This window comes from Chelon labrosus, assembly GCF_963514085.1.
Source record: "Chelon labrosus genome assembly, chromosome: 8".
Taxonomy (NCBI): Eukaryota; Metazoa; Chordata; class Actinopteri; order Mugiliformes; family Mugilidae; genus Chelon; species Chelon labrosus.
The window spans coordinates 26,851,420-26,876,260 of record NC_140358.1 but is presented as its reverse complement, the minus strand read 5'-3'; positions in this window follow the sequence as shown (position 1 = coordinate 26,876,260).

Here is a 24,841-nt window from a genome sequence, read left to right as displayed (position 1 = left end):
CATCTTGGGAGTTTGGAGTCAGCGTCTGATCAGTGCGGTCCGAGAGTGGAGCCATGTGGAGCCGTAATATCGATGCCCCGCCCACACGTCCTCCAGACTCACTCGCGTTGTCGTTTAATACCACCAGTTACAAGGAAATGTTGGATTACATACTGTCCTTGTTTTTAATTTTTTTTTACAACTTTCACTGTCCCACGGGACATTTCACAGAGCCGTTGGCAACTTGTAGTCATCATAATGTCAGATCCTGTTTCTGTAGTTCAAATAACTAACTGAAATGAAAGTTATCCAAAAAATTGACACTTGAACGTGCATCAACATTAACTACTTAAAATGACAGAAACCATCCTTGAATAGTGCTTTAGTTTGGCCAAGTCCCGCCCACTAACATGGAGGAGGCGGAGCTTATGACCTATACTGCAGCCAGCCACCAGGGGGAGCTCTACTTGCTTTGGCTTCACTTTTGAGAAGCTGTTCCGCTGTACATCTTTCATACAGTCTATGCCTCACACACACATGCACGCACAGACTCCCATTATAAGTCTCATGTGTTACATTAATGCACATTTTCATTTTTACTTTTTGATTATTCATGCACAATCTGCACAGTTCCTCCTCAATTTACTGTACAGTCCTCATATATGCAAACATACTGTAAATGGTTGGTGCACAGAGGAAGACTGTTTGTGTTGGTGTTTGTTACAGCTGTCTGAGCCGATCTTCTTTTTCAGTATACCTAATCTGTTCAACCATGGTACATTAATCATTCACACACACACAGATTTCATGGAAATACATGTTCCAAATTTGCTTCTGATTCTGAGCATGCTAAAGACAAACCAACTGTCTTGTAATGCGTAAGTCTCTCTTTTGTGTCACACAGCGCAGGGATAAGGGAAGGGAAAGTGGAACAGCTGGAATACATGATGAATCTTCGCCTCTCCGTTTATAAATCTGATAATGAGGTGTGTGTGTTTTTTCTCTCTCTCTCTCTTCACACCACAGGTAGAACATGTTTCTATTTAACACTCACATTCAGATACAGTTCTCCTCTCGCCATATAAATCTGTGTTTATCTATTTACCGTGCGCAGGCAAACCTTTAATTATCTAATTTAGCAAACTCTCCGAATCAAGGCAGAACGGCTCACTCAAGCAGGACCAGCCTCGCCGCTGATTATGTTGTAAATCCTGCTGCTCACAAAATATCGGTCTTACATTACAGGTGGTTATGAAAAGTTTCATCTGTTTCATGTGGTCATTCACTTGTGTCGTCGGGCATCACTCAGGCCTCAGACCTCCCGAGTCTTTTTGTTTATCTCCAAGCAGAAAGTTTGCCCTGTTTGTATTTTATTTGTCAAGAGGGAAGTACTGACATGTGACAGAGTGAATCTGCTTCCAGTTTCAGCAAAGTCGCTGAGATGACACTTCAGTCTCCAGATGTTAAAGTGTGTGTATGTGTGTGTGTGTGTGTGGGCTGTGGGTGGGTGGGTAAAGAAATAAAGTTGTACTCTTCGTCATAAACAGTTTTATCTGAACTACTGTTGCTAGGAGACGATGCAAAATCTTCCGGGAGAATATTAAAGGAATATTTTTTTTGTAAACATTTATTTTCATGGATTTGGCATCATTCTAATCAATCAAGATGCATTCGCAACAGACAAGATCTGTTTTAAAATTAACATTTACAAATACAGGCTGACTTGGACTACACCCAAATGCATTTCCTTTCATTTAAAGCAAATCATACTTAATTAATTCGGCATTTCAGAGAGTACAGTTATAAATACATGTAACATAATTACTCTCTTGGTTGTACCAAGCCCATATTTATGTCTTGGAGCTGTTAGAGCATTTTTTTTAGAACCAAAATCATGTGGATGTACTTTGCTTTAATACTTTTACCACAAACACATGTTGGTCTAGGACTCAAGGTTTAGAGGAAATTGTAATTGTATTCTCCAGTTAGAACTAATATATATTCATCCAACTTTTTTCACTTCAGCTTTCTGCACAAACTGTTTCCCCAGTTTACTGGGGCCTGAACAGAGCGTCAACCTCAACCCCGTCCCACGTCTCTGTGTTAAACCAGGACCAACATCTGTGTTGAATCTAAATGGGAGCAAATTAGGTCAGATGCTGAAAATGGGCAGAAACCTGAGAACAGAAGAGCGGAGACATTTTGTAGTAGCAGATTAAATGGACATAGCGTCAGAATCAGGTGTGCAGCGATCACATTGGTTGTTGACGCGCACTAATCAGACTAATACAGTGTTGGTCCCACTTTTGGTGCCTAAATAGCCTCAACCTGTCGTGGGCATGGACTCCTCTAGAAGTCTGAAGATGTGCTGTGGTTTCTGGCATCGATACGTTAAGCAACAGATCCTGCGAGTCCTGCAAGCTGAGAGGTGTAGGTCTCCATGGGTCGGACCGGTTTGTGCAGAACATCCCACAGATGAATACTAAGGAGATTTTGGACGCCATAGACTGTATATAAATATGCACAACGTGTCTCCAACTCCTTGCATTAGCCAAACTGACGCTATTTTCCCAGGGATACGGGCGGCGCCATCTTGCAACTTTGGAGCCAGAGTCTGATCAGTACGGTCTGAGAGTGGAGCCACATGGAGCCACGATATCGATGCCCCAACCACACTTCCTCCAGACTCACTCACGTTTTTGCGACTGAGCAGCTGGTAGTCGCCAACACATCCTGTTCTATAGCGCCAAATAACTAACTAAATCACAAAATTGACTCTTGAACATGCATCGGCATTATATTAACTACCTAAAATGACTGAAACCATTCTTGTAAAAAAATTGTTTGACGTGCATTTTAGTGTTTTAGTTTGGCCCAAGTCCCATCCACTAACATGGAAGGGGTGGAGCTTATGACCTATACTGCAGTCAGCCACCAGGGGGAGCTCTACTTGCTTTGGCTTCACTTTAGAGGAGCTGTTCCACCATCCGTCTTTTTACTGTTTATGCCTTGAACTCATTGTTGTGCTCCTCGAACCGTTCCTGACCCATTGTTGCTTTGTGGTGCATGTGGAGGCCAATGCCTTCGGGGAATACCATTTCTCTGAAAGGCTCTACATGGTCTTGTAACAATGATTAGGTCGGTGATATGTGTCAAAGCAACATCCACATGAATGGCAGGACCCAAGGTCTCCCAGCAGAACATTGCCCTAAGGATTTTACTGCCTCCGCTGACGTCTTCCCACTGCGCATCCTGGTGCCTTGTGTATAAAACATGCAAGGGTTAAAGCAAAATGTGCCTGCATGGCTGATACAGCTTTAAAAATAGCCAGACTCAGAGGTCGTGTTATCTTATTGTTATTAATAGATAGAATGATCACAGATGGCAACGATAGAGGAAAAAAAAATAGGAGACCATTCATTCATATTAATCTCTATAGTAGTTTTATCACAGCACACACTGTAAAACAACATCTAACATTTATTAGTATTTAACACTGAACTTCTTTTCATTAGTGTTATTGATTATTATATTTGGTAGCTTTAAACCACCTTGGTGGCCATCATTTTTTCTTTCCCCCATTCAATTAACGTAGAAATTGCACTTCATTACACAATGATTAATGTTCCAGCATATTAATTAGTTGCCACCCCTTACCTGGTGACTAACGACGTGTCAGGATACAGTCATGCGACTGGGAGCCCGTAGATCGCTGCAACTTAATAACAAAGTGAATCTGTCAGAAGGAGGGCCCGGGCTTCACCCATGGGTGCTGTTGACTTGGCGATCAGAGTCGTTCATCTTGTCCCGCGCTGCGCACGGAGGCCGCCACGGGCAGCTGGAGCCCAGATCATTGTTTGTGAGTTATGGCTGGTAATCGTCGTCCACGTGATGGGAATGATATCGAATGGCTTTAATTTGCTTTCATGGTCTTGGACGGGGGACCGTGCACTGTGGTGAGGGTTTAGCGTGCATGTGTCCAAGTAGTGGAAAAAAAAAGACATTTCCATTTTCCTTTGTCTGGATTTTTTGTTTTTGTGCAGTTATATTTTGAACTAATCCGTGTTTTAGATAATTATCTGTTCATGTAAGGTGCAATTTTAGGATTAAAGGACACATAATTATACCCAGTTGCACTTGTCCAATGCACTTTACCACCTTGCACACACAAAGGAGCAGATTTCCAGGAATATATTCAAGCTGTATTTGATTCTGAGCATTTTGAAGACACACCACTAGTATTAGCCTTTCATTTGTGACCATAGAAATCAATAAACAATCTGCTAAACATTACATTTGGGTTATTGCAGTAAGTATTTTATGGAACAGCTAGAACATGTAATGATTTTTCGCCTTTCCGTTTATAAATCCGGTAATGAGGTGTGCATTTTTGTTCTCCTCTTCACCCCGCAGGTAGAACATGAGTCTGATTAACGCTTACATTCAAATACAGTCCATCTCTGACCTCATAAATCCGTGCTTGTGTTTATCTTTTTCTGCCGTGTGCAGGCAAACCTTTCATTTTCCAATTTAGCAAACTGTCACAAAACCACCAAATCGAGGGGAACAGCTTCCCAGAGCAGGCAGGACTGGCCTCGCTGCTGATTATGTTGTTATTAACATTGCTGCTTGCAGATCACGTGAAGCTCCTTAGAAAACTGAGCTCTTATTCACAGCACGGGGGGGAGAAACTGCTGCTGGAGTGCGAGCTGCTCTAAAACCAATGGGGAATAAATGGAAGAAGAAGAGCACATTAAATATATTTGTTTCTTTCATGCTGGCTGCTCTGTATTAAGCAGTTATTACTTTTTATTGTTTCTTTGAACAAAGGGAATGTTTGCTGAATGCAGCTCTTTCACAGTCCTGAAGTAAATTCATGTAATTAAACTCCCAGGGAGCTGCCCAGTACACAACACCAGTCTTCTGCTGCTGGCCGCTGTGCAGCTGCTACCAAACATCTGTTGTCTTGTAGAAGAAACAAAACAAAGTTGTTGCTTTCATATTTTAGCAAATGTCCTGCAAAGAAGCTTCTTTATTTTAACTTCAGATCTCTCAGCAGAGGCCTGATTCTGCAGCATTTGCACATCCCTGGTGTGGCAAGGGAGCGGGTATTCGATCGATGTTGTGTGTTCGATCAATTCCTTCAAAGTCAGTGGTGGTTCCGTCAGGGCCAGCGAAGCCTTCTCTGTTGTGTAAGTGTAACTTTGCATTAGAACTTTTATCCAATCATATTTCAGCCAAGAGAGAGATGTGGTGCAGACATTCATATAGGTTTATCCTTTACTGATCCCTCATGGGAAATATTGTGTCATACGCCGTAGTGAGCAGCGTGCTCGGAGCAGTGGGTACCGCTGGACATCAGTGCTGTGCTCATTCATGCAAATGGGGTTGTGTGGTTGCAAAGTTTTTTCATCCTGATGCCAGAATACCGGTGCATAACAAAGTAGTTAGTTTAGGAAACCAGTGGCCCAAGCTTGTTCCAACACAGCTGAGCTTCTGTTTGAAGAGGGAATCTAAAAAAGAAAAAATTAGTAGGTAAATCCTCCCATGCATCTAAGGACATTTGCAGGAAGCTGACTGTTTCTTCATATGCATAAAACTTTTAGTTTGGAGCTGGAGCCCAACATAACCCAGCAGATTCTGCTTGCAGGTTGGATTTAGGTAAATCCTCCCATGTATACCAGGACTTTTGCTTTAAAAGCCTGAGGAACGCTATGGGAGATTTTAGGGGCTTGATCAAGGCATTCAGGATTTAAATCAGTGACTGTTGGAGCCATTATATATTTTGCAGTTATCTTTAATTTAAATCACTTGTATGTATTTACATGGGACAGCACAGTGGCGAGGTGGTTAGCACTGATGCCTCACAGCGAGAAGGTCCCGGGTGCGAATCCATGGGCCGACTGGTACCTTTCTGTGTGGAGTTTGCATGTTCTCCCTGTGCCTGCGTGGGTTCTCTCCAGGTACTCCAGCTTCCTCCCACCATCCAAAGACATGCTGGTTAGGTTTATTGGTGATTCTAAATTGGCCGTAGGTGTGAGTGTGAATGGTTGTCTGTCTCTCTGTAATGGACTGGCGACCTCTCCAGCACACCCTGTGACCCTTCACAGGAACAAGCGGCTACAGAAGATGAATGAATGAATGAATGTATTTACATGCAGTTCCGGGGTTTTACCTAGGGGGAGCAACAGTGTGGAAGAGAGTATAGCTAAGCTACAGGTGAGGGAAATGAGCTGTGTGTTTGTAGGTCTCAACCGGTGGCTGGTGTGTTAAGTATATGGATTTGAGACAGTGCTGTAATATTTTCAACGTGGCGAGAGTATGTGACTGAAAATAAGTGGATTTCAAGAATCCGAATATATCCAGGCAAGATTCAGGCAAGAGTCTTTCCCCAGAACCTTCAGAGATACGTCAGGTCATAAATAGGAGATGGAGAAGAGAAGATGAGACATCCAACTCAATGCAAAATGTCCAGAGACGCGTTGGACGATTTGCCAACGTATTTATGCTGTTTGGATTCACTCTGCAAACAGAGGCTCAGCTGGTTTGTGCTCCAGCTGCATAACAACATATACGTGTGTGCATTTGTGTGCACACACATCACTCCACACATCACCATCACGGTATTGATGTCTGTTCGACTCAGTCCAGCAGCAGCAGCAGCAGCGGCTGTTTGTACAGAATAAACAGAGGTACTTTGAGCCCACCCACAGAAACATGAAGCTTATCAGCAAACAGAAAGAAAACAAATTAACTAAATGAACAAAACTCAATGAAACGCTGTTATCTGACATTTTGCCTCACTTTTATATGTCGTCCTCCCAGCCTTCCCATCTGCCTTCTAACTGCTTTAACCACTCGGCGCACATTAAACGGCGGTGCTTTAAAAATTGCTCTTTAAGTAGATTACGCCATTAATATGCTCACGTTAATGAGAGAGCTGCGACTGTAGGCCCTCCCACTGAAAACCCAGAACACAAACTCAAACATGGCCGCGCATTAATCATCCGCTCCCACTCTGATGTAAACTAATGACGTTGGCTCCTCAATCGTAATTGAATTGGCCTGGATTCTCAAGATTCCCGACGTGGCGATGTATCATGTTTTGGGAGCTTAGTTCCACTTGACGGGTTCAGTCTCTCGTGCTTCTCCCATCCAGCTCTTGAGAGCCCTTTCACTTCCTCCCTGCTTGCCCATGTGTGCCATCGCGGATTAGGTGAAGAACCACATTGTCTGATGTGTGGGCTGCACTCCGAGTCCTTTTCTTCACGCAGTAATTTGACGATCAGATTAAAAAAAATAAAACTGTTCTGCTGCTTGCATGCTTTTTATTTCTCTGCCTTGGTGCCATATACAACCATCAGTTTAAAGGGGAATTACCGTTTTTTTACAACCTGGACCTTATTTCTGGGATTAAATACGATCGTTTACTCACCCATATAACTTTGGTGTCATTTGGAGTCGTTCAGACCAGGCTTGTGCACAATTCAGAATTGAATTGAGAATGACTCCTAAATTCCAATTCAATTCTTGAATTTGAATTGAATTTGAATTGATGTCAAAAACAGGATCTAGAAATACAATTCGAATTTGAATTAAAGGAAGCAGAATTGCAATTCAATACAAATTCAAAGAAATTCATATACATAAGTGAAGTGTTTAACAATGAAGCTTTACAATATATGTCAGATATGATTTCATTACATATTCTATAAATGATATTAGTTTGAACTACTTGTACAGATTACATTAACATGAAATGTTTCCCCCCAGCAATGAATGTTAAAAGCTCTAGTCACAGAACACATAATTAAGTTTGATTTATTGGAATTGTAATTTTGTGGAACACAATGGAACGTGACTCCATATCCCAGAATGCTTTGCTTTAACCAAGTATTTGCCAAACAATTTGAGGTGGACATTTGTTTGAAAGCTTCTTTTCTACACAATTTGATGGTCAACACCGGACTTTTTACGTTTCAGAAGTCCCTTACAACTTCAGATTACAAACGCTTATAGATTTAACACCTGTAATAACAGCAACATGGAAAATAATAGCAGGCCTAAAAGGTCATTTGTAAATATCTTGCCATACCAGCTTCCTCTGCACCTGTTGAGAGAATCTTTAGTGTTGCAGGAAAGATATTCAGACCAGAACGGTGCAGACTCAATGATAAAACATTTGAGGAGCTATTGAGAATTAGATGCAACAGTGTTGCTCAATGAGTTTTGCATTGGAATAAATGACAACTGCATTTACAACGACTTTGTGTTATTTGATTACTTTGAAATGAAAATAACATTTTGAACAAAACTAATCAAACATTGAGGGAGTAATTTATTTCAAGAATTTGATCATTATCTATATGTTGGAACAAAATGTATGCAGGGTTGAGGAGTGACTAGTTATGTGTAATGACATTATGCTATTAAATTACAAAATTAATGTAATTGTATGTGTGATTCAACACATTCTTTCTGTTGTATGACTGTGTGGAATTTCTTTGAATTGCCATGAATTTAATTCCACTTCCTGTCATTCCAACTCCAATTAAAATTCAACTTCCTGTGGGGCGGAGTCAATTCAATTCAAATTCCAACTCATGAATTGAATGGCGGCCAATTCTGAAATTCTGAATTGTGCACAAGCCTGGTTCAGACGTTATGTAGATCAACGTATATCCATATAGTGGGAGTGAATGGGGCACCGAAACGCAGCCTCTAAATAATGCATTATCTGCCACAAAACAATATAATTTCAAAAATATTTTTGTTATGATATGCTAGTGCTATTCCCCGTTGAGTCTGGAGTTACCTGTTATCTATTCGCGGACATGCAGCGGTTTATTGTTCTTTGGCCAGCTGTTCCTCTCTCTGCCTCCGCATCCTCCTTTCAACAAGCTCCTCATCCGTATACTCTGGCTCAAAACGGTAAGGACGTCCATCATAAACAAAGTCGTCGTCCACAACCTCAGAATTGGAAAAATATTCAGCCATGTTGCAAAAAACTAGCAGTAGCAAATTACAGGTAAGCCGCACGGGGTGCACGCGGCGCTCAGAGATGACATCATCCAGGTCAGAGGTTGGCAGGTCGATCTACAGACCCCGGATGATGATAACAGGTAACTCCAGACTCAACAGGGAGTAGCACTAGCGTATCATAACAAAATATTGGTGAAATGAACGAGTTTCGTGGTAGATAATGTGTTATTTAGAGGGTGCGTTTCGGTGCCCCAGTCACTTCCACTATATGGATATAATCTTCCAAATGACAAAGTTATGTGGGTGAGTAAATGATCGCATTTTATGCCAGAAATAAGCTCCAGGTTGTAAAAAACGGTAATTCCCCTTTAACTTTGGGAAGACCTGGATTTTCCTTTATATATAAATATATATTCTCACGTTGATATCAAACAGAAAGACTCTCCATCTGTTGACGCCATCAATCTGACGCACCCCACAACGTAGAGCCAAGCCGCAGCAGCAGCATCTCCGGTGAAAATAATCACAGCCATGACTCTCCTGTCTGACATGTTATCCAGCTCAGAGCGATTGCTTTCCCTTTTCTTCCGGACAGCCCTGCAGCTACCTCTGTGTCGCTTTGAACACACGAGGAAACGCATTCATTTTTCTGCTTATGCACGTACAAGCGCCCGTGCAGAGGTAAATGCCGCTCTAATTCGCACGTGCGTGTGATTGATTGGCCACGGTGGTGCCAGTGAAGGAAGTATGTATCATGTGCAGTCGGCAACCAGCTGCTGGGACAGCTGTGTGTTCAGCACCGTGCAGGGTTATCGAGGATTTTAAATGAGTAATCGGAAAGCTTCGTCTGGTGACCTTTTTGCTTGTAACACGGCTCAGTCAGTCAGAGAGGAGCTCCAAGCTATATGTATTTTTTTATTTTTTTTGGTTTTATGCTGAGCAGATGGTGGAGTAATGAGAAGAACTGTGAAAACAAGGAGGCAAAAAATAGTGAACAGTTTGGTTTTTGTTTCATTTTTAAGGTTAACGTCAAGATTATACGGATAATGATTACATACAACAAAGATGCAGATACGTTCATTACTCTGTGTTTTGTTCCATTTTATTAAGGCTAATATGAAACAGATTGATTTGGGATTAGGGATTTGTAGGGAGTGATTTTTTTTTGTAGTCTGATCTGACAGATGCGAACACTGCATGCAGAAGAACATAGAAAGTTTTCCTTTGCATCCAAATGCATTTAAAATATCGAGGCACAGAGGAGACACAATGATGAGGCAACGATGATGATGCGTTCACACCATAAGATTCTAGATTCAAGGAGTTTATTGCCATGTGCACAGTGTGGAGACATGTATCCCATGTCTGTGTGTACAATGAAATTCTTCTTTTGCCGTCCAACAATGTAAAAAATCTTAGAAATAGAATATAAAAAGATACATATAATACAAAATATAAAATAACTCGTGCAAATGAGAGTCTACATTTGCATAAGCAGTCTGTGTTGGTGGTGGGTGGGGTCCTTGGTGATGGAGGCGGCTCTCCTTGTGGACTCCATGCTTGTAGATGCTCTGCAGAGAGGTTCAGTGGAGTCCTGGTGATCCTCTCAGCAGTCTTCACCACTCTCTGCAGGCGTCCGTGGCCGTAGTGCTGCCGTACCACCAGCCGGTCCGGATGCTCTGAACGGCGCAGCTGTAGACGTTGCCGAGGATTTTGGGCGACATACCGAACTTCCTCGGTCTCCTCGGTAAGTCACTGCTCAGCTTTCTTGACCAGACGTGTGGTGTAAAGTCACGACAAGAACTAACAAAACACAGGAAAATGAAACAACAGCCAGTTCAGAGGTCCTCAACTTGTTGGCCGACATGGGAAACCTTTCTCAGATGGTAACTTCACAAATTAATGTGTAACTTAAGTCACAGAATTGATGTGCCTGGAAAAAAAGACAGACAACGTTAAGGCTCATTTAGTGTACTGCGGGACATAGACAACGTAACCTATGTGCGAGCCATTTATACTTGTGCGCTCGTCAGTCTGGCTCACTCTTTAAAAACTCCACCCAAACACTAGTGGGTGTCTTTTTTGCCAGTCAGGTTAATTTTTGTTTCTACTTCCTGCTTCACTTTCAACAATGGCGACTGAAACTTTCGAAGACGAGTCATGCAAATGTTTGCATCTCCAAACCTCCTCAGTTAACCTTTCCTCCATGTGTTCTAACTTTATTCATCCAAAACAATCAGTTCGAAAATTGCTGAGATGGAGAAGCAGTCGGAAATACTAAAGCAGAAACACGTTACTACCAAGCGGACCAATTACAGCTAGCTGGCTCTGCACCTAGCTATGGCGCCAAATTGACACAGAACCCTAAAACGCCTATTAACATTGTCTAGAAACACAGTTGTGCTGCAAACTGAAGACTTGTCGATGGCATTTGATGAAAGATGGGAAGTTGATGATAACTTACTCTGCGTTACGGAAAAACCTGATTGAGAACCGAAATGACCAACAGCTATCTCAGCGACGTCCTTCAGTTCTCAACCACCAAACGTCCTCCTGACATGCCAACCATCCTTCAGTCCAAAGCATCACTGTTCTCACTGAGCCCAACAAAGAGTTGAAGAGAAAATCCACAGTATTCAGGTGTTTTTAAGTCCAAGTACTTATTTAAATATTCAGCTTGTAATGTACACCTTTTTCCTTTGACCTGAAAACAACATCTTCTTAAAGTAGTTGAAAGTTATAAAAAGAAGTATAACAAGATGTTCCTGTGTTTTTTATGCTATAAAATATTAATTTCATGCATGACTCATTCACATCTTTTTTTAGCCACTTCATAGATGATATGCATCTCAGAAACTTTAAGCAATAAAGCAAAATGGAAAAATATTGTCAGTATCACACACTGTTGTGCAGAAGCAAGACCTTTATACCTTAGATGTTAAATATAGAAGCTGAACAGACTCTGTGTCATAATGAAGAAGCACATTTTTTCTAAAAAAAAAGGGTGAATTGCGTCATTACATCGACGTCTAAAGGAGGAAACGCAGCAAGAAGAGAAAAAACAAGCTGGAATTTTCTCTGGTCTTTTATTTATTTATGTTTTTTTTATTCCAGTGGGATGGCTCCATGTGAAACAGGAAAACTGATGCTCTAATTATCAGCGGACACAGCGGGGCCGCTTTCCTCACGCTGCTTGACATTTTGATTTGAGGGGGAATAATGAAAGCAATCAGACGCTCACCCCGGCTCACACCACTGGGCTCGCAACCCGTTTCTGTCATGTTTACCCTCGGCTTTGAAGACCTCCACCTTTTTGTTTGCCTTTTTGTTCACTGCCGGGTATGTCGCCATCATTATGATTAAAATAAAAAAAAATGGTATGTGAAAGGTCATATTAGTTGCAGCTCCCCATGTGTCTGTTGTTGGTGTCGTTATTGGTGGTAAATGGTCTCGATGGGATATCAGAACGAGACGATGATGAAATACAGACTGCACCGTCAGCTAAATGACACCACTGGTAAAGAAATATATTCAGTGTCTGCCTAACAAAACATTTAATGAAAAATATAAAGAGAGAAAGCCAATAAGAAAAATTTCCAATTTAAAATATATACACAGATCACCCACAACATTAAAACCACTGACAGGAGAAGTGGATATCATTGACCATCTTGTGGCAGTTCAGTGTTCTGCTGGGAAACTTCTGGACCTGGAATTCATTGGTGTGGATGTTACTTAGACATGTAGCATCCACCTAGACCAGACCAGGCACCCCCACCCCATAGCAATGACACTCCTTGATGGCAGCAGCCATTCCCATCAGGATGCAGCCTGACACAGGCACACACACAAAAACGCTTTAGGAACAACTAAAAAAAAAACATGAAGAACAGCACAAGGTGTTGACCTGGCCTCCAAATTCGCTAGATCCCAAACTAATCAAGTATCTGTGGGATGATCCACAGAGGCCCCTCCCCTCAAAGACCTCCACACTAACAACATTCTGTTGCCAGACACCACAGGACACCCTCAGAAGGCCCATGTCCATTCTCTGAGTCACCACAAGGGAGACCTACACAATATTAGGAAGGTGGTCATAATGTTATGCCTAATCGGTGTATATAGTGCTTTTAGAAGCTCTTTATAGTCACAGTGACACATCAGTCCATTCATTCGTACACCATAGCCAAGCACTGGGAGCAACGTGGGGTTCAGTGTCTTCCCCAAGGTCATGTTCTCATGTGGTCCATGTACTGGGAATCGAACCGCTGGACAGCCGGCTCTACTTACCGAACCACAGCCGCACCTGATTTACAAAAAACTTCAAGTCATAATGACACCCTCAGAAGGCCCATGTCCATTCTCTGATGAGTCACAATTGTTTTGGAGGCACAAGGTAGAGAGGATGGTTATAATGTTATGCCTGATCGGTGCAAGTAGTAAAAGTGATCAATAAATGCAGACCAAAAGACACAAGTAGATGGGGTCAGCCAACACTAAACCAGCAGCTTCTGTCACTAGTTCTTTTGTTTCATTGTTGGGGATGAAGTAAGTCGTGTTTATACAGGCAGGGAAAGAACAACCACGTTCTTGTGCAGTGCAGCTTCAATGGAGAGTCAACATACGCTATGTTGTCTTTGTTCTTTGTTTGCTCTGCAGCAGATAAACCGATAGAAGACGGGCACATTTCAGCGTCACTTCTTTCTTATCTTCTCCCGGAAGCTCATCAGTGTTTTTTTACTTTTTTATTCTAAGATCATTTGATGTGACAAATAATCACTCATGCTAATGAGACTTTTCTTCCCGGATCGAGTTGAACAGGTTTTAGTCTGCAATTGTGTTTCGTCACACGCACGCTGCGTTTTAATCCAGCGCTAATTAGGCTGGCTTATTTCAAACGTGAAGACGATTTTGTCGAGATCTAACGTCTGCATCCGACTGAAGATGGCATCAAAAGTATCACTGCAGGTCGGTGATCCACATCCGTTTCGCTTCTTTGTAAACCAAGTCTTACACTGAGGTGCCACCGGAGAAGACCGAGCTCAGTTAACCTGATTAAAAACAACTAAATAATTATAAATAACTGTTGTAAAGGCAGCTGAACGAGGAGAGAAGAAAATATAAGCCCTCTCAAATCTGAAACCTGCACAAACAAGCCTGTAAAACCAGCTGAAGTGCTAATCAGGCTGTTTCTTCTGGATGCAGAGACGTTGCAGTGAGTCCTTATAGAATTATCACACAAGCACCCACTGAACTATTGTTAAAATAAAAAAAGTAAATCCTAATTATTGAGAAGGTGTTGCATTAAAAATCTTGTCTTCAGGCTAAATGTTGTCAGATACGTTGCTACTACCACTGACCTCAGACAACGGAGAACCGGTGCAGCTCCGTGTGAATGAATCCAATTTATATGCATGAAGCAGAGCGGCGTGCACGCTCAGCAAAAAGCTGGAATAAAATAATCAGATCGTAATCATTTTTAATGTTGGGCAACGAGCATGAAAGAAACAAATGTGTTTAATGTGCCTCATCTATTTATTCCCCCTTGGTTCGGGAGGAGGAGGGGAAGCAAACTGGTTTAGATGCACGGCCGACAAATACGTGGTAGCTTTCCTCCCCCATGCTGCCGCTGTAAATACAGTATAGTATAGATCGCACCTTGTAGGGGCTTTAAGTGATCTGTGACCTCTATTGGAACAGCAGGAATTACTACGGCATCATTAGTAGAACATAATAGTCTGCCGCACGAGCTAATTGGAGCAGAGATGCACCTAATGAGAGGAAATAGTTCCGTATTGTTAAACGCTGGAGTGGTAAAAGCGGTGTTGTTATTTCTGTTAAATACCTCGGTCCTTTTTGTTGCTGAGCAGAGTTTACGAGGACCTTTCGCTGCAGGCATGTTGCTGGGTTTCTTTGAATCTTTGTTGCCAGTAGCTCCTCGGCTCTGGAAACCACAGTGACCAAACCAAACTGACGCTGCAGGTTAACCGCAAATACAGCTATGAATTGGTCGCACCGGACCAGAGTTAGAATTTTAAAGGTTAGCTCGGATTGCGAGGGAGAAAAGGAGTGTCAGATTTTTGGTTGGATACAGTCTGTCTGCAGCTCCAACATCGCTGCTGTCAAATGACCCCTTAAATCATGTGCATGTGTCACTGAAGTAGTAATTTTTCATGCTATAGATTTGTCTCACAATGTTTTGAGTAACAAAGCTGCGTCTTTTAGTCTCCTGCAGCTCCATATTTTCTTTGTTTCTTTAGCACAAGATCATTAACTAGAAATGTCAGTTCATGAAAATCATCTCACTCAGGTTTTCATACATCAACCGATAGCTTGATTTCTTATGTATATATTTTATATCTTTTAAATGTCAGCGATATTTTTCACGTTTGTGTAACTCTCCCGCTACTTTTCAGCTGCTCAGCTTCCTGCTCAGTTCATAACTCAGTTCACATGGACAGAAAATACAGATAACTTTGTTCTTGTTCATAGATCTGACAGGACTTTGAAGGCGTTCAGAAGACCAGAATTTTCTGCTCTTTTTTTTTTACTTGCTTTCTTCTTCTTCTTCTTTTGGGATTTTTTGCAGTTTTGAAGCTGCCCTCTGAAAAGAGAAATAAATAATAACACAATGTGTTGGTGTTAATCTTGCAGCTTGTCAGCTCTGCTACATACACCGATCAGGCATAACATTATGACCACCTTCCTAATATTGTGCAGGTCTCCCTTGGAGTGACTCATCAGAGAATGTACATGGGCCTTCTGAGGGTGTCCTGTGGTGTCTGCCGGTACTCCGGCTTCCTCCCACCATCCAAAGACATGCTAATTAGGTTCATTGGTGATTCTAAATTGGCCGTAGGTGTGTGTGTGAATGTGAATGGTTGTCTGTCTCTCTGTGTTAGCCCTGCGATAGACTGGCGACCTGTCCAGGGTGGACCCCTGCCTCTCGCCTGATGACAGCTGGGATAGGCTCCAGCAGACCCCCGCGACCCTTAACAGGAACAAGCGGGTACAGAAGATGAATGAATGAATGAATGAATGAGTTAACACAACATGACTGTAAGTCTAATATATACATTTTAACAAGATAATTTAGTTTGCAGCAGCATGGACTGTTGGTAAGGTACTAATGTAATCATCAATCAAAGAGTCTGTGAGCTGTTCAGGAGGTTAAAGATTTGATCTGTAAATTCTCACATTACCAGAAAATCTGGATCGAAACTTGGTACCGAGTGATGTCCAGACTGCTTCTGTCAGGAACCGTGAACAAATCGGCCCCAAATCCCTGTAGATTTAGTCTAGCATGAGGATTAATATTAGATGTTTTTTGATCGAAAATGTTTGCTTCCCTTAGTTGCAACCCTGTTTTGAATGCTGCATGAGACTAAAGTCTATAAAATTCATCTTACTGAATCCTATTTCCAGAAAATGGGACATGTTTGTTTCAAACCGGAGCAGAAAGCTGCAATAACATGACACGAATCTCTGCACCTGATCCTCATATGAATATTTTATACAGTTGTTTCTCAGAGTTTCCAATTTCAAAGCTGAGATCCAAACCTCCAGAAAGAACCATCTCACCGGTGTTGTAGGAAACAGCTGCTCTTACCTTCGACACACTGTGATATGCAGCGATAAAAATGTGCCTCATTTTTCATTATTTATTTATTTTTTTTCCTCTGCTGAGAAAAACCAATTTGGCCTTGCTCCTCGAATCATAAACAAGGGACTGGCGGTGAGAACCTGATTATGAAAGCACATTAGCTCTATAGGGGCAGTGCCCAAAACCCATTAGATTCAATTAGTGATGTGTCTTAGAGCTGATCAGCAAAGGACTGAGTGGAGGGAGCTGTGTTTGTCATAGAGTAAATAGTGTTGGCGCTGAAACACTTCTGATCATAAATTTCTTCTTAATACTTACACGCACTTCCTGAAATGTGCTCTGAGACCTAATTATCCCCAAAACTTTTATGTTAAAGCAAACTTCAGGCATAACTCACTCAGACAACCATAAATAATGCAGTTCCTGGTTACTTATTCAGCCATTTCTCAGAGATTTAACACTGGAACGCAACATGAGGTATGTTTTTCCACTTCAGATTTAAAAGCTCCATTGGTAGAAACAAATTTTCTACTTCTGCAGAAACACAGTATCAAACCCTTAAATCATGGTTGTTATTTGTCTGATCATTTTATACATGACTCAGTTTGAATGTTTTTGTCATCTTCTCAAAACGGGATTCTTACTTCCATCTTTCTCACTTAAAGAGGTGGAGTTATGGAAAACAAGAAGAAAAAACAATGAGTTTTGGTGTGGATTATGGTGACGTCTCTCTTGTACTACACAACATCTACATTTGATCTCGCTGAATCTAAAACTTGTGCGTCATTCTTAAGCCAGGCTCAGACTACAATAGCTTTGAAATCCTGCCCAGGGTGAGCATGGCCAAAACAAACAAAACCACTAAATGTGCATCTTTATTTGTCCGAAACAATCAATTTGAATATTGTGGAGATGGAGAAGCAGCCAGAAATACTAAAGCGGAAACACACTACTACCAAGCAGACCAATCACAGCTCTTGTTGTCTGCGTTGTTGCGACGTGTAGTTGGATTGCTGGGGAGGTGCACGTCAGGCATTAGGGTCCGTGTAGGATCTGGGCTGTCGCTGTAGTTACGATGTAAAACTGACATATAAGCCTAAACTGCACATAACACCATAGCCTGACGTGCACCTCCACAGAAATGTAGCTTTAGTATTTGCGGCTGCTTCTCCATCGCAATTTTTGAATTGATTGTTTTGAATCAATAAAGATGAAACACATCGAGGAAAGGTTAACTGAGGAGGTTCAGAGATACAAACTTTAGTACGACTTGTCTTCGTCAAAATTTCAGCCAAAGTTTCAGTCGCCATTGTTTAAAGTGAAGAAGGAAGTAGAAATAAAAATGAACCTGAGTGGAAAAAAAGCGCTGTGTGGCGTTTTAATAGAGAGAGCCAGACTGACGAGCGCACAAGTATAAATGGCTCACACCGGCGTAGGCTACGTACGTAGGTTATGGCATCTATGTCCCACAGTGGCATAAACCGCACTTAACCAACACAACTTACTAATCAAACAAAAAAAAGAAGAGAAAGCAAATACAGGACACCTTCCCCAGGCTCCTTTACCGAAAAACAAGGGTAAACATAATAAAAATAAAGGTGGCTTCTCAATCCTACTTTGGCTGGACTCCTTCAGCCCCTAAAGCTACGTAAAACAAAAAGACAAAAGACCAGAACACATTGTGGTCAGCTCACAGTCTTGTTGGAACACAGGAAAAGAAAAAGACAGAGCGACCAGTTTCTCCAGGAAAGCTCTTTTAAACTGAACACCAATCAGCTCTCATCCAATCACCGTCCAGCACACCGTAAGCAACCCCTACAGGTAGCAAGGTGGAAGTTAGTGGCTCATATGGAGGTTGGCTGTCCTGATAGGAACATGGATAAAAATTATTTTTTCTAGTGTGTTTCTTCTGGTTTTATTGTTTCTGTACCTCATTCTGGAGGGCTGCCGCCTGAGGAGGTGGCTTCTGGGATGGAGGTGGTCATCAATGGTTTTCCTGGTCCTGGAGGCAACGAGAGATGGGCGATGTCAACTGTGAAGGGTAGAAGGCAGCCAGTTGTCTTCTCGGCTGAATCCATGAGCCTCTCTGCAGCTTCTTGTCGCTGCAGGGCTTCCCTCTCCGCTGCAGTGGTGCTGGCCGACCAGAATAAGTCCCAAGGAATTTGAACCCAGAAGTCTTACTTTATCTCAACAGATCGCCTTTACTCCGCATCTAAAAACCACCAGTGACATCTTCTCTGTTGGAACGACGAGCTTAATATTTATGACATCCCAGAGATAAGAGCGTGGGGAAATCTCTCTATGAAGATCAATGCTCTCTGTGTGGACAGAGTCAGTGGAGGGATCTGACCGCCTTTATTGCCGCTTCCCGTGCAGTGAGCCTCACTGGCTCAGACTCATTTTCCCAGCACAGTGTGAATGGAGATGAATCACTGCTGCGGTACACATCTTAAAGCAGATTGCCTTTTACTCTTTCAGCTCTACACACTCAGAGTTTTTTTTTTCTTCACCACTTCTTTCAACTTGTTGTCAAAGAGAGGCGTGATGTAGGAGTCATGATATATATTCCTGCTTTATAATTCTCTTGCATATGCATCCATTCCTTGTTTAGCTCGCTTAGCTCTTTCTATCCATGGAAGGAAGTCACCTTTCCTGTAAAATGATCTGAGCTCCATTTGCTTTTGCTGAAAAGCTTTACAGCTTCCTCTTAGGGTTGACTCACTAAATGTTTCTGCAGTTTACCCTGTAAAAAGCCTCACACATCAGTGAATAGAGAATAGACGTACGAATGCAGTTCTCAAGCTCTGATAAAAGATGCAGGTGCACTGGCTCTTATGTTTTTGCGAGGGAGCAATCAGGCTGCGAGCTCCCTCCTTTGGCTGTGACTTCACACACGTCTGGCAGCCGGCCGGCGCTCACACAGCAACGTAATGACTTGTTGTTTTCCGAGAGCTCTCCGCTTCGATTTCTGCCCTCACGTCCAGCTGTAGACCGGAGATCCAGAATCGTCCAAATGGAAGGCTATTAACATGTGTCACAACCAATTATGTTTAGCATCCTTGTCTCTAATTGCATTCTGCCCAGCAACACGACGCTTGGAGATGTTTCCTTTTCAGACCACCCAGCTCCTTAATCTCAGCTCTTTGAGCAGTGGGAGTGATGGTTTCTTATGACAGAAGACAGAGAAACAAAACTATAACGACTCTATGAATGTGTGTTGATATGTAGGTGCAGGATCTTAAGCACCTACGAAACTGTAAAGCATGAATACACCAATCAGCCACAACATTATGACCATTATGACAGGAGAACTGAATGAAATTGACCATCTTGTGACAATTCAATGTTCTGCTGGGAAACTTTTGGACCTGGCGTAACCCTAGACCTGACCAGGCACCCCCCACCCCGATAGCCATGACACTCCTTGATGGCAGCAGCCATCCCCAGTAGGATGCAACCTAATACACACACAAAAACATTTAGGAACGACTCAAAAAAAAAAAAAAAAAAACATGAAGAACAGCACAAGGTGTTGACCTGGCCTCCAAATTCACTAGAACCCAAACTGATCAAGTATCTGTGGGATGATCCACAGAGGCCCCTCCCCTCAAAGGCCCCCCCACTAACAACATCCTGTTGCCAGACACCACAGGACACCCTCAGAAGGCCCATGTCCATTCTCTGATGAGTCACCACAAGGGAGAAGGTGGTCATAATGTTATGTCTGATTGGTGTATTATTTTGTTACTGCAGGGACATTTTGTCAAAGTTAATGCAGGTATACATTACATCAGATGGTGCCTCATTACATTCATTGTTAATGGATGTAGCCTTGGCCTGGAGGAAAGGTCATCACCCAGCCCTTCTTGAGTGTTTTAACCTTTGACCATAACACTCTCCAGATTATGGGTCAGCAGCGGTAGCCATGTCACTGTCCCGCTCCCCCAGGCTTCCAGCTAACGCCCTCCCTCTTATGCCTGATCTAAATGGAGGATTTTTCTGTCGCCTCACCCAACCTTCGAGCGGCAGTCTTCCTCATCTGACCTCTTACCCCTACGCTGGTCGACAGATTCCTAACAGACTTCTCATGCCTCATTTTATGAATACAGGTGTTCAGGTTTGTCGATCCACCACTTGGTCCTAGAAATGTCTTGACACCTACTGCAAGGACTTATATTTATTATCAGATATTAATTGTTCCCTGAGGATGAGTCCAAATTTGTAGCTGTCCATCACAGGCTAAAGACAAGAGTTTTGAAAGCTAGCAAGGCAGTAGTGTAGCTAGCTATATCAGCAGACAATCCTCGTCATTTTGCAGTCCATAGGTGCCAGTAGTTCCTCACAGCTGATTGGTCTGCACTTCTATGGATTAGCAACAAGACTGGCAAGATGGATCGTCATGTGATCTTGAGGTCTCACAATTCTTCCATGAACTAGCACAGCTGTGTATTCTTATTTAACTCACATCTTATTTAACTCTGAACATATTTTTTGAATGAGTATAGTTGGAGAGCTGCAAATTGTTCCCCGAGAGTATCTTGACAGAATGTTAAGATGTTGTTTGCCAACAATACAGCAGCAATTATATCATATGCTCTAGGTTTGAAAAGATTGAAAAAATAATGTTTTCTTTATGAATGTTAAAGCCAAAAGATGATATTTCCCTTACCTTAACCAATGTGCATTTCCAGAATAAACTCTACAACTCTGGTGTCAAAGTACTGCACTTCAAACGGTACGCCTGACGCAAATCAAGTCAAATTTAACTTTTTATATCCCCAATTACTTGATCGGGGTTGTGTTCAGGCGTAGAGGACAGTGCAAAACACTAGACGACAACACTGAACAGTAAAACACAGTCATCTCACAGTTCATCTTCCCCCTCTCTATCAACTGGCCTCTCCCTAATCACCCAAGGTCCACCATAACAACCTCACCTCCACCTCTGAGCCATACAAAAAAAAGCACTTCATCACTTTGTCAGTGAACATAACCCAGAAACCAATTACATTTCCCCTCACAACGTAAATCACAATACATGTCTGTCGTATATGAACATTTCATTTCTTTTTTTTTTTTATGAGAGACAGGATTGATTCAGTTCTGGGTTGTTGTAGCAGCATGCTAATCAAGTGCACATCTTGGCGTGAGAGGTTTATTCAGCCTGCAAGTCTCATTTGTTCCTCAGTGAGGTGGCGCAGAATAATAAAAGTGTAAAAGGCAATGATGCATCACAGAAGAAATGTTATCTGCATGCAGCCACCAGTTGGAGAATTGCACCGTCGTTTGACCAAGTCACATGGTGACAGACAATAGACTGTATACAATTGTGGACAATACGTCTCCACTTCCTTGCATTGGCCAAACTGACGCTATTTTCCTGGGGATACAGGTGACACCATCTTGTGACTTTGAAGAGACAGACGGTGAAGCAAGTCGGTACGTCCCAGTTGGCTGACAATGATCTAAATCAAACTGAAGAGGGTCAGAGTTCATGAAGGAATGGCCCTTATGGGACTCTGAGCACATGGTGAGTCATTAAAGTCTAGGACCCCCTTTTGACCAGCTCTGACTTGCTGACCAGTTCTCAGGAGGCTAAACATCAGGGACTCTGCAGAAAACCCGTCTCTGTACATTCCACTGCTAACCCCGTTTTTGAAGACGCGTGAAAATTTGCACCATCGCAAATCGTCGGATTCTTTCCACTCATCTAAATCAGGGTTCCCTTTATTGTCTCCTTTACGCCAAGATGCCTCCGGATGTAAAGCTGACATCTCGGCGGGAGTTCTAAACCCTGCATCGCCGGAAGGTCTCTGCACTCAATTGAAAGAGCCAGTGAAGTTCAATAAGCTTTGAAACTAGTGGAAACCTGCCTCTTATTCTACAAAGCACTCCACAAATGCATGTGGGATTTTTTATTTTTTTGGCCATGGGTACAATTGCTGTCATTTGAAGCACATTGCTCTGAATTTCTAACCTTGTGCTCTCACATTAGTGTCTCCATTGAACAGGTTCCCCCGGAGAACGTGGTTTTCAAAGTCATCTCAACCTTTATAGAGTCTCAGCTTTTAAAGAAATGGGTAAGATCCTGTACGATAGCTACAGAAATCCTTAACATACAGCAAAAACCGAGTGACTTTCTCTTACTGCACATGTGGTGCCTGCTACCTGTGAACATTTACAGCTCTAGCGTAGACCTGGGAGTGTAAACTCGCCGACGCAGCAGCTCCACATCGTATTCCCGAAGGCTCCCCTGTCATCTGCAACTCAACACCCACCAGCATCCAATACACTTGCTAACGGGGGTGGGGGTTAATTAATTGAGCCCTCGTTCACATGCAGCAGCAAGCATATGCATTAATCATCTCATCTATATTTAATATTCAAATGCTTCGCTAATCCCCCGCTGCACCTCCAGCAAAACTGGGTCTTGTTACAACTAAGAACGCGACGAGACTGGAGGAGCAAACCCTGAATACTGCTGATTATCTTCCTCTTGGCCACGTCTGTAAATCAGGAAAAATGACCACATGGATTCACAGATGTGTTTCACTGCGGTGCTGCTGTGCTCCGCCAAGTTGGCAGCCAGTAAAAGCTCATTTCCATGCGGCTCAACCTCCATCTTTCTCTTTTGGATGATCTGATCAAGAGACAGATGGATCAGACCGGGCACCCTTGTTCCCTCCCCGGAGTCTGGACAGCCAGCCAGCCAAATCCACCGCAAAGTTACTCTGAACTTGATTACGGCCTTTACTGCAGGGTTGCTTTGTCAGCGCGCAAGCTGCTGACTCATTCATCAAGCCATATTGTCTGCTGCTGCTGCTGCTTTATACAACAAAGAACACTTCCTCAAATAAGAGCTTCCCATCCTGCTGCTTGATGAGTTAAACAGTAGTTGGGAGTGATGCACAATGAATAGTTGAGTTTTTCTCATTGCTCTTGGGCTTTTTTGCTTCAGAGCGATCACTTTTCAAACGGACTAGCGTGGGCGGCACAGAAACTACACAGCTGCACAGGAAATGCAGTGATCAGTATTAAAGATTTAAACATTTGGGAAAAACACATAGGTACCTAACCTTTGCAGGATGTTTTGAGAAAGTACTGCGAATGTGAGAAAAAGTATTTCATATTCCACGTAACTAATTCCTCAAATAATTTTTCTCTATATATACATATATATATTTTTGTTGACGTTGAACTGCGCAGGAGGCAGACTCTTGAAACTTCGTTCAGTTTGTACAAAGAGAATCCAAAAATGCCTCTTTTTGCTTATATAGGGTTAGGGCTACCTCAGTCTGCAGGAATCAAGCTACACTGAATCATAGGTGAGACACACTGACCTTCTTTACAACATACTCTCGCCATCATTTACAAACTGAGCACATCTATCGTGCACTAAATGTGACTTTACGGCCTCCGTTCAGAGCTTGCAGTAACGTCCGACCTGGTTAATCCGATCTCAAGTAATATGGCAATGTTGGTGGAAATGTGAGACGTGACCAACACTTTTTGTACTTTGCTTGCTGACTAAACAGGCTAACATTTAACAGGAGCATAATCTGGTGATAAAAGTAAAAAAAAACAAAATAATAAATCTGTTTCTATTCTAGTTGTTTTCTGTTAAAATTGCACAGATGGGAGTTTTAAAGGGAGACCTCAGTTCCGTGGCCACGCTGCCACCACAGTCTCTCTTGTTGTTCACAATCTCCACACAGAGACTTGTTATAATTACAGATTCAGCTCATACAGGTGCATTACATTTTACAGCTAAAGGTCACAGCTGCTGCACACAGGCCGGTATTTTTCTTGTCACATTACCATCTCAATGCTTCTCGCGCCAAAGCCGCTTCGGTGAACGGGAAAACCTGCGACTGCTAAGCCGGGTGACCTCGCGGTTCAGTGCGCGTTGTGCAAAGTATAATTGCACATGCACCTCGTCAACCTATTGTGCTCGTCATAGGGCTGTAATTGCCGCCTTGGAATAAAGGTAGGTTGCCGACGTACAATAATTGTTCTCTGCAAGTTTGCAGGGCCAACAAGAAGGCATACGTATGGTGTTAATGTGCATCAATGACAAGTTTCATCTCTTTTTTGATGCAACTTTAACAAAGAGCTGGAGTGATAATAAAAGCAGCTCACATTACCAGACGTGTGAGACAGTCTGAACTGGTTAGGGTTATGGCAACTTAATTGAAAGCGTTACTAATAACACACAAGTGATACAAAGCACCGGAGGCAAATGAGACTGCACCTATGCTTGCACATGTAATTAGACTT